General features: G+C 43.2%; 1 long non-coding RNA gene across 1 annotated transcript in view; it reads left to right on the top strand.

Moving 5' to 3' along the window:
• The first annotated feature begins 355 nt into the window (after positions 1–355).
• The window catches only part of LOC144827196 (uncharacterized), a 170,347-nt gene continuing 158,932 nt past the window's right edge, over positions 356–11,770 (top strand). Inside the window, exons 1-2 of the long non-coding RNA XR_013610073.1 lie at positions 356–462; positions 783–915. This is a non-coding gene — a long non-coding RNA (uncharacterized LOC144827196). The remainder of the gene's footprint in view (positions 463–782; positions 916–11,770) is intronic.

Here is an 11,770-nt window from a genome sequence, read left to right as displayed (position 1 = left end):
AGATGTACTAATCCAAGCAGAGAGTGCTGCCTAGTTTAAAAACGCTGTCTATTATATTACTTTTGATTTGGCTGCTTTGGCAACTTCATGCTGTGACAAAGCCCTATGTATCTCCTGTCTTTATAATATCGCTGGCAATGAAAATATATTTTTTTGTAAATTATTTTGCATCTTCATATTTTGAAGGTTTAATAATATCATTGATATATATTTTTGGCTTTGAGAAGTATCATAACTAATGTCTTCCTGCCCTTGACCATTGCGTTGGTGGCATATTGAGCAAATCAGTACGTTCTACTCCACTCCAAAATGGCGGCGGGATACGCTGCGTTAATTACATTACACTTCCGTCCGAGAACGCGAGATGCGTGGGGCAGATGTCTATTTCCAATCACACGCCGCTACCCTCTGGCAAGTGCTGCGTTGGGAGCGCCGTGAGTGCGAGTGTTCGTTTAAGCTGAGGTAATCATTCCCTGCTCTTAACCTTTTTATAATTCTGTACAGAATGAGCGGGACTTTGATACCCTGATTCCGTTTTCAGGATAAACTGACTTCTAAACGGTTTGGCAAACACCGTTTTTACTTCGACATGTTTAATTAACGTAGATTTTTGATAGATATACATGCCACGTGCAATCTTGACTTACGGACAATTCTTTGAATATATGCCTTACTTTAACGCCTTTTTTAGGCGATTTTGGGATTGAGCACGCTATTTTCTCTGGTGTGTTTTTGAACCGACAGGGGATTACGTTATTTATTTTCCTCCCCTTGCCTTTCAGCAAATTGAATTTGAGACATGCTGCTGAGCATAATTAAAAGAGGCCACCGCTGAAGTCATTTTACTGAGGATTCCTGGAGGCAGTATTGAGAAACCGACCCATTAATCATTGTTTATCCTACAGAAATTGCTGAGTAAGGGTGTAATTTTCTCTATATATTTTGAATCTGTTCTTGCCAAAGTCTATGGACATGGCCATTAAATATGTATATCTTATTTACAGAGTCTGGTCAAATTGTCAAAGGGCCTTCATAATGTTTTGATTGGCCGAATCTATATTAAGGTGATTCTCAATAGTTATTTTATATATTTTTTACCTTTTTGGGTTGCTGTTATCACGATTGGTGTGGTGTTAGCTTCCTTATTTCTTTACTTGATTGCCCATCGGGTGTTTTTTATTTTCTTCTAGTCTTTTCCTCTAAAGAAGCCTACTTTGGAATTATGTAATTGATTGATATTTATACTTTTTGTACATAGTAACATCCATTCGCTCAAGACACTTTCTGTCCTGATGATGACCGCACAGTAACCCAGCGGTCGAAACGCCGTCGACGCTTTTGTGGCCATAATTTGAGAAGGACACATTATTTTGTTTTTGCTGTTCCTTGTAGATATTATGTTTGTTTGTTTGTTAGCCACGTGTGTGGCATGTAAATTGTGTGTTTTTTGTTTTGCCAACAATTTTCTTGAGCGGTTATGTTGTTTCAATGTTGCTTTTAAAAAAAAATACATGCATATTACATTCTGACTGCTTTTGTAAATTTATACATGTGTTTTTAGGCTTCTACTTTTCTTTCCTTTTTTCATTTTGTGATTCATTTATGTTACAATTGTTCACCTGAACCGTTTGTTTGTTGTTATAACTAGTTGTCCCTGGTTCAGGGGTGTTGGACAGCCCTTGTGGTTTGTCAATGCATCCCGGAAAAAGGCAGCAGCACAAGCAGCAATGGTAAAAGGTGTTTTGCAAACATCCATGCACCGTGTGCCAGGCACCACGTGTTATCTGGCACACAGTGCATGGATTTTCTGATGAAGGTGTAGCCCCGGCTGGGGCAATACACCGAAACGCGCGTTGGAGTTACCTGAGTAGTAGCAGCTGGATTATTTCTACCCCAACCCCCACTTTGTCATCTGACCATCTTGCGGCTGTTATTTTTTTTTTTTTTTTTATTTTTTTGTCCTCTCATACGCCACTTCCCACCTCTTCTTTTCTTGTACCGCCCTTGGGTGGTTTTCAACTCAACCATGAGAGGTTATTGTCTATTGCCTAAACTGCAGGCATGTAATCCTGATACAGATGGAGAGTACCACAGCCTTGCCTGATGCAGCACAACATATAGACCACATTAACCTCCAAGAGCTTCAAAAGTGACTTAATCATTGGACCACTTTTCCTCTCACATCGTTTCTATCATATATTGTATTATTTAAGCTTCCCTTGCCCTCACCCAAAATGATTTAGAAATAAAGTCCAATACTGGTGCTTCCTTTTATATTGGCCGGTCATGTCCAGCTTAGCTATGCCTCTCATAGCTCTGATCCACATTAAGTCTGTCGGGGACTCTGGCGATACCCATAATTTGCATATTTCTCTCCGAGCAATCAAAATGGCATAAAAAAAAATTTAGATTTATCATCAAGGCCCTTACCTTGTATGTCCAATCTGCCCGAGATAATCTGTTCAGGGCTTACCTTGATATATAGCTCCATCATTTTTGATAGCTTTATACTTACAGCTGCCCAAAACTCTTGAATTTCCGGGCATGTCACAAACATATGTATATCGTCTTCATTTGGACTTTTGCATTTAGGACACAACACCGTGCCCCCATCCTTAAACTTAGCGAGCCTCTTTGGGGTCCAATATGCCCTGTGGAGAGTGAACAAGTGATTCCTCCTTAAATTTGCAGGTTTTACCACTTTGTAAAGAATCAACATATCTACTTGCCATTGTTCTTCTGTAGCGATCCTCGGCAAGCACTCTCCCCACAGGACCTCTGGTAGTAGAAAAGGGCCGTCCTCCATTTCGACAATAGCCCAGTACCATGTCGCCACTTCTTTCTTTATCCATGTGTTTGAAGCCAGCTTCTCTTCAAACTCGTTATATTGTCCGATTAACTTTTCTTTTCCTATCACCCAGCTTTGTATCTGAAGATACTTGAATTTTGCAAAATTGCGACCCCAAAGTTCCTCACAAACCGCCCACGGTAACAAATTTCCTTCGCAAAACAACTCGCCCCAAACCTGTGGGCCTTCTATTTTTAATACCCTTGCCAAAGCATCCTTCGTCCAGCTTGGAGCCCCCGGAGCATCCCAGATTGGCGCAGCCGCACTGAAGTATGGAATTTTTGTCACACGCCTAATACGATACCACACCGTGGCTAGGTCTCTTAAAACCTTCAGTCTTACCTTTTTGAAGTACATTGGGTCTGCAAACTTATACAGGTAGCCCCGTGAATGGCATTTTTCTACTTTCAACATGGCTAAAAAGAGATCCCCTATCGCAAAATTATTAGGGTTTCCGAGGAGCATTCTACAATTTTTAAGCAAGAAGGCCCAGGAATAAATTTGGAAATCTGGAGCCGCTAGACCTCCTTTGGCATATTTTCTCCGAATTTTTTCCAAGATATCCTTGAGCCCTTGGAGCCCCAAATAAATGTGCCTATTTCACTCTGTAGCTTAGCTAATCCCTCTTTCTCAAACATAAGAGGAATAGAGTCAAATAAAAAGGTCAACTTAGGAAGCACCATCATCTTAACTAAATTTACCCGGCCGATCATAGTTAATTGTATCAGACTCCAATGTCTCAAAATTGCGGAAATATCTTTCCTTGTTTTGGCCAGATTCACCATTGCTAATTGTTTTATGTCTTGGGTTACTTGTATCCCCAGGTATCTAATCTGTTTTTTTGAAATTCCAGGCTCCACAACCATATTCCAAGCCATTATTTCCGTTTTATCAGAGTTCAGTCGATAACCTGAAACTTCTCCAAACTTCTTAGTAACGTTTTCTATTTCGACCAGAGATTTTGTCAAGTTTGATGTTAAAATTACGATGTCGTCCGCATATAAACCTATCTTTCTTGACCAGCCTTGAAACGAAAAAGCAGGAATGTTCTCTGTCTCTCTTATTTTGCAGGCCAGTGGTTCAATATAAAGGTCAAATAAAAGCGGAGAAAGAGGGCATCCCTGCCTGGTTCCCCGCATAATCCGGATAGGTTTTGAAAGAACTCCATTAACCAATACCTTGGAGTTTGGCGTGTGATACAGTCTTGCGGCTGTTATGCACAATTTTTAATTCCTTATTATTTTGTGAATCAGTGTGAATGAAGTATGAGTCATTATGATGAATCTCGGGAACGCATGATGGTATGAGTGTGTTTGAACTAGGTATGTGGGACTGGATTTTCTGAATTTTGTCTTATTTTACAATTATGTGCTTGGATAACTATTGTATATCTATTTATTGTTGAAATGACTGTGCATAAATTAATAAAATTGCTATAAACTTTGTAAAAAGTTGATGTGATTATTCACCTCTGTTCTTGATTTGCTCCAGAGATGGTGATTGTTTCTTAGGACTCTTTTTCAGGACCTGGTTTTGAAACTTTGGGGCAGGCAGTTACCTGTGTTTTTTTGTGGTCCTCAGCGTGATCTGGGCATGGACGGGCTTGCCTTTGTAGTCAACCAATGGTTTTTGAAGGCTACAGAACAGAATTAACCCATTATTGAAGGGATTCTCCTGTTAGGATGCAGGGTCCCTCACTCTCTGATGTGGCATGCTTCATTATTGGGGCCTGCTCCCCTTCGGTTGGGGAGGTGTGATACCCGAAGGGCATCTTTACGGAGCTCTTTATGTATCTTTAAAACCCAAAGTTCAAAAAAGCCTGAGTGACCTCTTAAACTACCCTGTCTGAGAATTCTTTTATTATGTCTAGAGGGATAGCAGTGGTAGAATTGGCAAACAAAAAGAGTGGTTAAAATGTGGTAATGGTAATCCCTAATATAAAATATTTATTTGTGGCTGGATTCCATGGTAACATTAAAAACTATAATGGATTAACCGGGCATAATTATCCATAGAATCCTGCTAGGACCATTATAATTTTTACTGTTGCCATGGAACAAGACTTTGTGGGTGAAGGACCCTGTTTCCTAACAAGGTTGCCCTGCAATTCTGGGTTCATTCGGTTCTGTAGCATGCAAAACCCACTTGTTTACTTACAACTGTTAATATAGCTACTTGTCTAGAGCGTCATACTTACTTGTTATTGCTTAATAATTTGAGAGGCTGTGTGAAAGACCAACCAACCTCTTTTCCACTGTTTATACATATGGTAGTTTAATCCTACCATACGGTGCTTGGATATGTTCCAATAGTTATCCATTGTAAGTAACCATGCATTGAAACACCGGTTGGCTATGGACGTACAGTTATCAGACTGTAGTGCCTCTGGTGGAACACAAAACTTGAAATAGTTCAAATTTGCAGGATGTATTTTGGTTATTCTTTTTTTAATCAGAATCAGACTGTACACCAATATTTTTCTGCTTGTCCTAGAAGTAAATGAGTATGTAACGTTTAATAGCACAATAATGTGGCCTCAGCCTGTTATACAATAACTTTCAGGTTACTAAAGTGTATCTGTATTGTCTATTTTTATAATAAACATTCCACACATGCTTTTGTATTGCTCTTTCAAACCAACCTAAGGATGTTGAAATTGGCCTTACATGCACTCAAGTTGTGTGCGTGAGACGCATGGGAATTGGATCTCTCTCAATGTATCTGACAAGACCCAAATGATATCTGGATGGACCTTTTTACCTTTGTCAAATGAAACAGAAACCTTAACAGTTTATATACTTTGTACTGGTTTAACAAAAACATATGTGATGGACAGTTATTGATCTGTATGAGGCACGTAGACACTTATATACCTCCTGCATATTATTGATTTGATGACTATCACAGAAAGTATAATAGTCTCTCCAACACCTGCTGCAAAACCTTTAATAAGCCAGGCATCATTGAAGGGTATGCCCTGGTCTTCCATTTCAGCTGCAACAAATCATTGGGGCCAACCCACGTCCTTGGAACCCCTCAGCTGCAAATCCTGCTCCTTCAGCATAGGTGTCACGTTGCATTACAATTTATCACTAGGATTCAAACTGTTTGTAACACTTCCTGTGTATTCTCTTAAAGTGGAGGATGTGAGAACGATGTTGGAGGAGCTATATCCTCTAATGTCATAAAGATTGCCTCATTTGCCTCTTTATTTTGGGTATGTCCCACTGATGGTGCTCTGTATGTCCATGAACATACATGCAATCATGGCATCTGTGCACACAGTGCACCTTATACTCATTGGTGTCCTGATACATTTTTATGGTTGTAATATTTACTTATGTTAATATTGTAGTGCTAGCTGCTACATATGCATATTAGCTAAGTTGTTGCTACATGGTTCCTTGGATTTACCACCACCATCCGGCATGGAATATATTAACATGAGGTACTAAGGCTTAATTTGAATATCTGCCATGACATTGTCTTTAGTACAATCTGTAGTATATTTAAATTACTGGTACCTCACCATTCACCTCTAGCTGCTTGTCCCTAAGGATTGTTAGGGGATGAGTTAACACCAAGTCAGTGTCTATCTAGATGTCAGTAGTCCCTAAACCGTGGGCTTGGGTGAAGTTAAGGGTACTGTTAGAACTGGGAATTCTGGTTGGCTAAGGCTTGCGCCAAAGCCAGGCAGAAACCACCACTCTAGTCAGGGCAAGGGAGTTAAACGCCAAAGATAACCCCTACTCACCCCCTTGGTAGCTTGGCACGAGCAGTCAGGCTTTTCCCGGAGGCAATGTGTAAAGCATTTGCGCACCCACACAACAGCAACAACATTCCAGGCACACCACAAAAGGAACTCCACACAAGGTTATATACAAATAGCCTTTGTATTCTCAAAACACTTCAGATAGTAATCACACAATATACATTGTGCCAACTGGCATGGGCAATATTCACAAGGGATTATTTACACAGGACAGGGCCACGTGGGCCACTGTCAGGGTCAACACTTAGCAGAAATTGGTACAACCTCCAGTTCAACACACCTCTCATCGACACGCCCCTCCAGACTTGTGAGACAGTTCCTCACTGCCCCTGACTCTCAACCTGTACCCCTCTTACTGAGCACCAGACACCATACTCTGGGAAAAGGGACTTCACGCACTGGACACACTTTTGCTGCCACCACTGGTTCCCACCGTATTGGGGAAACCAGACACACACACATCACTCAGGGGATAACCATGCTCCCAAGCTAGCCATTTCTCCTCCATACTCCCTCTCTCCTATCTACCCACACCTCTGGGGACAGGGACAGGGATTGGGCACTGGACGCAGCAAGGAACTCCCTATCTATGGGAACCTCCCTACCTACTGGCGTCCCATCCTGTCATTTTCTCTCTTCTGCCACTAAACATACAAGCACAGGAACACCATTTAAAAATGACACTCTTGAGGAGAACACAAAATCATAAACAATAATCCCCAACATGTGACTATCTAAAATGAAGAGTTTTGTAATGTAGCCAGTTGTCGCTGTGGTACTGCGCAAACACAAGTCCTAATCCTCACCGCTGACAACCGATGTTAGAACTGGGATTTCTGGTTTACTAAGGCTTGCGCTAAAGCCAGGCAGAAACCACCACTCTAGTCAGGGCAAGGGAGTTACACGCCAAAGATAACCCCTGCTCACCCCCTTGGTAGCTTGGCACGAGCAGTCAGGCTTATCCCGGAGGCAATGTGTAAAGCATTTGCGCATGCACACAACAGCAACAACATCCCAGGCACACCACAAAAGGAACTCCACACAAGGTTATATAAAAATAGCCTTTGTATTCTCTAAACACATCAGATGGTAATCACACAATATACATTGTGCCAACTGGCACGGGCAATATTCACAAGGGATTATTTACACAGGACAGGGCCACCTGGGCCACTGTCAGGGTCAACACTTAGCAGAAAATGGTACAAGTAAAAATAGATCATAAACATACAACCTGTAGCCACTGGTAATCACTGTACTCCACCTCAACCTGTAACATAAATTACATTATGCACGGTCACATCAGGCGCGAATTACATCCTGTGCCAACCTCACCAGCATAAACACATTATGCAATCCATCACTAGTCTAAACACATTAGACCCTAACTCCTAAGTATAACTCACATTAGGGGTGTAAATCACACAGTGAAGTATAATCTCACTAACACAAACCTAAATAGGTAAAACAACCTCATAAGCCTAAACCATATCTAGAGGTATCAAACAGGGTGCGTAAAACATACTAAATGCATTACATTTCCTAGCACCACAAGCACTTCAGCACATAGATCACATTATGGCCTTGCGCCCTATACATCTACCAGTCCCGCTGGCCAACTGGCCCTCTCCAAAGGGGCTCAAATGCCCTGTGTCCAGAATGTCAGGGAGTGCTGCCAGGGCAGCGCCAGTCAGGGGTGCGCCATCTGCGCAAACCTAAATGTTGCAGCTGCCAACTACTTGCTGGGCAGCTGAGAACAAGAACAGGGCCTAAACACTTCAGCTGGCACTAAGTGCTGCGCAGCTGTGGAGGCCAAAGTAGGGGCAAAGAAGTGCATCTCACTCCTAGAGTCAAAAGAACATGTCCCCTGGAAGAAATGCCTAAACGGTGCAGCTGCCCACTACTTGCTGGGCAGCTGTAAAAGCCATAAATATGGCAGGGGCTCTCAGTAGCCCTTACAACCACTGCGCCAAAGGTTCGGAGCCCTCTAGGCTCTGCAGGACAAACATGGGGAGTGTTGGAGCCCTCTGGTTCTGAGATCAACGATGCTCCAGGAGCCCACTGGCTCCTTAAATACTCACAGATGCCCCCAAGATAGGAGAAGATTGCCCCCACACACTATGGGGTGCACTGGCGCTGTAGCCATGAACATGCCCACGACGTTGGAGCCATCACACGTGGAAAAGTATGGGCCCCTCTGGGCCCTCTAAACAATCGTGCCCATTGTTGGAGCCCGCAGGCCCCCTTCATACTGGGCATTGCACTGGCACAGACCCCCACTCACCGGGACTCGCTCTGGGGCAGGACTCCTCCATCGGTGCTTCGCTGGGGCTCCCAACCACTCACAGGCGCCCCTCTCATGCCTCGGGCACTTCGACGGTGGAACAGGCGGGGCTCTCTCTCACTCTGGAGAACCTCACTGCTGCGGCTGCACGTGTCCAGCGGGGCTCCCCTGGACTTCTGGGAGCCCCTCACTGCCGTTGGCAGCCTCGGCCGTCATGCCTGATTCCCCCGGGGCCCCACCATCCGGGACCCAGGACTCTCTCGCATTGGGTGCCATAGCGGGGCTCTCCCCTCTGCCTGGGAGCCCTGCAGCACAGCTCACGCCGGCCTCTTCACCCGGTCCTGTCGTGTATTTCTATAGGTTCTGAATCTATCCCCCTATTCCTGACCCTATTCTGGTTAAACTAACTAGCTAGTTAACTAACAGTCAGCCCATGAGGCAAGAACAGCCCCCATGATGCAGATACCGTTATCTGACGCAGTCACACTACGGCACAGGAACGTGTTATCTGATTAGGTCATAACGCTTGAGATCTAATTAGACAAGCGACATTCCTCCAGCCCCTGATAAGGCATACGACGTTCTCATAACAAATCAAACCTATGACAACCTGGATAATCCGTGCGGCCATTGTTTTGATGTCACAGAGAACTTTTAGTAAAGAATGTGCTAACGAGCAAGTCGTATGACATCTTTATTGACGTACCTATGTCCATCCTTACGTCAATCCCGGCACCTTTAAGGTATAAATATTGCCGACCTTGCCCTATGCAAACACACGCGTGGTGACAAGACGGAGCAGCCATACTTGCCGAAGCCGAGAGCAGAAGCAGACCCCGCAGGCAGCAGCCCCGCCTTCCTGACGCGCTGAGAGACGCGCTGCTATCTCTAGCCGAGAGACCCAGCACCGGCGCTTCTGGGCAGCCCTCGCAGGCAGCCTGGAATATCGAGAGCAGAGAAAGAGATACCATTCCTCATTCATCCTAACTTCCAGGTACAGAACTGAATAACCCCTCCTAGAGAATTCTTTAGTTATTCACTTGGCGAAAACAAACTTAACTTAAACTGTAACTTTCTATTCCCGCCCACGCATTAGACTTAGGTCAGGTACACGGGGTAGGCGTATTTAGAAACACCAGTTGAGTACGTTTAGTCAAATGTATATGTGTATGTAAATATATTTTAATCATTTTAAACATCATATGGCTCAGAAACCATATCAATGTTTTTACAGTATTATTTTATACTATTGCTTCTAATGTATGCACTTTACTTAACTATAAGTATTGCAATAATATCGATCCATTTCTCATGTATGAGAAAAGAGACTGATCAATAAATAACACCTTTTATTGAACACGCCCGTCTCTTCCTTTTCTCTACATTCTGATGAGACTAAGAATGCACGTACTGACTGAGTAAAATAATTGCCTTGTGCTCACACGACTCTTGAGATTGACTCTTGATTAGGGGAGAGCAAAGTTGTCATGTTCTAGGGTTGTCAGAAACTAAATCCCTTCTTGTCTATCAGGGGAGTTAATCCTTCCTTGAACATTCGAGAGAGTTTCTAGCGAACTCTGAGCTTAGCTGGCAAACCCAAAAATTAAGTCTAGCATCGACAGTAGTAGACCTAGTTAACGTCTGGTCTAGGCCTTTACTGCTGTAGGTACTATTCCAATGCGCAGAGCCTATTGGGAAAATAGGAGCTACACTACATGGCGCCCAACGCGTTTGGAAAGGGCGATAAAACTAACGTAAGACATTTAGAGTAACTCAGTCGTGCTTTCTCACTCAGACCCCTTTTCCCAAATACTCCAAAGACGTCTGGAGTGGGTGAAAGGTTATATCCTCCAAAACCTCGCAGGAGGGAACTCCTATGTATGGTTCTTGGTCTAGTCAACGTTGAAGGATAAACAGTGTTCCAAAATATTGTGCATCTAATCTTTGTTCCATAAAGAAACCTGATCTGCAAACAAACAAAATAACCATCCTGACAGTAAAATGTCAGAAAGTGATGAAGAAAGAGAGGCAATTAGATTAGCTACTGAAATAGCAGATGCTGATGCTACCATGCAAACAGCAGACCCGGATATAATACTCATCCAGGTCGCCAAAAGGAGATCTATAACTCTAAAACTTATAGAAAATGGACTGACACCTAGAGGTGGCACAGTCATATTCGTAATCGAGGCACACGAATATCGGCAGACAGAGGTATACTATACATGGATACATTTTCCAGCAGCTAATGCTGTAACAAAGTACTTCCACTATTACAAAGTAGAGGAACCTCCTAATGAGTACACTCCTTTTGAGGAGGTGGAAGTACCACTCAAATTCCAAGAGCATTTGCTCTTATTTGATGGCGCCCTAAAACATAACAATCACATTACAAGGCTCGGTCCTTTAGGAAGACCAGGAGCAACGTGGCCGGTCTTAGCCGGATACACACCACATCCAGACATCGACGAGATGCCTGCACCACAGCTGTTAATACAGCTAAAACAATTACTAAAAATTCACAGACAATTAGTTCAGTATGTAATGCGGACTTCAACAATTCAGCCAGCGATTAAATTTCCACAGCTGACCCCTCACCAGGGGAACACAAATAAAATTACACCACAGAACATCCAATCCTGCCTAGGTAAAGTTCCAGCTAAACGGGAACAAATACCATTCTGGTTGGCACAGAAAATCACCCAAATAGAGGCGGTGTTTCCTGACACCACCCCATTAGAAAAACACAGGATTCTGACTATATGTCTCCCAATGGGAATCGCACCACACATTGAGGACTGTGACACTTGGGGTACAGTCTTTGCTTCCATCTATACAAAAACGCACGGTGTCCCATCCATTTCGG

This window comes from Lissotriton helveticus, chromosome 4_1, assembly GCF_964261635.1.
Source record: "Lissotriton helveticus chromosome 4_1, aLisHel1.1, whole genome shotgun sequence".
NCBI lineage: Eukaryota > Metazoa > Chordata > Amphibia > Caudata > Salamandridae > Lissotriton > Lissotriton helveticus.
The sequence above is the reverse complement of the archived record's forward strand: the minus strand, read 5'-3'. Positions and strand labels throughout refer to the sequence as shown.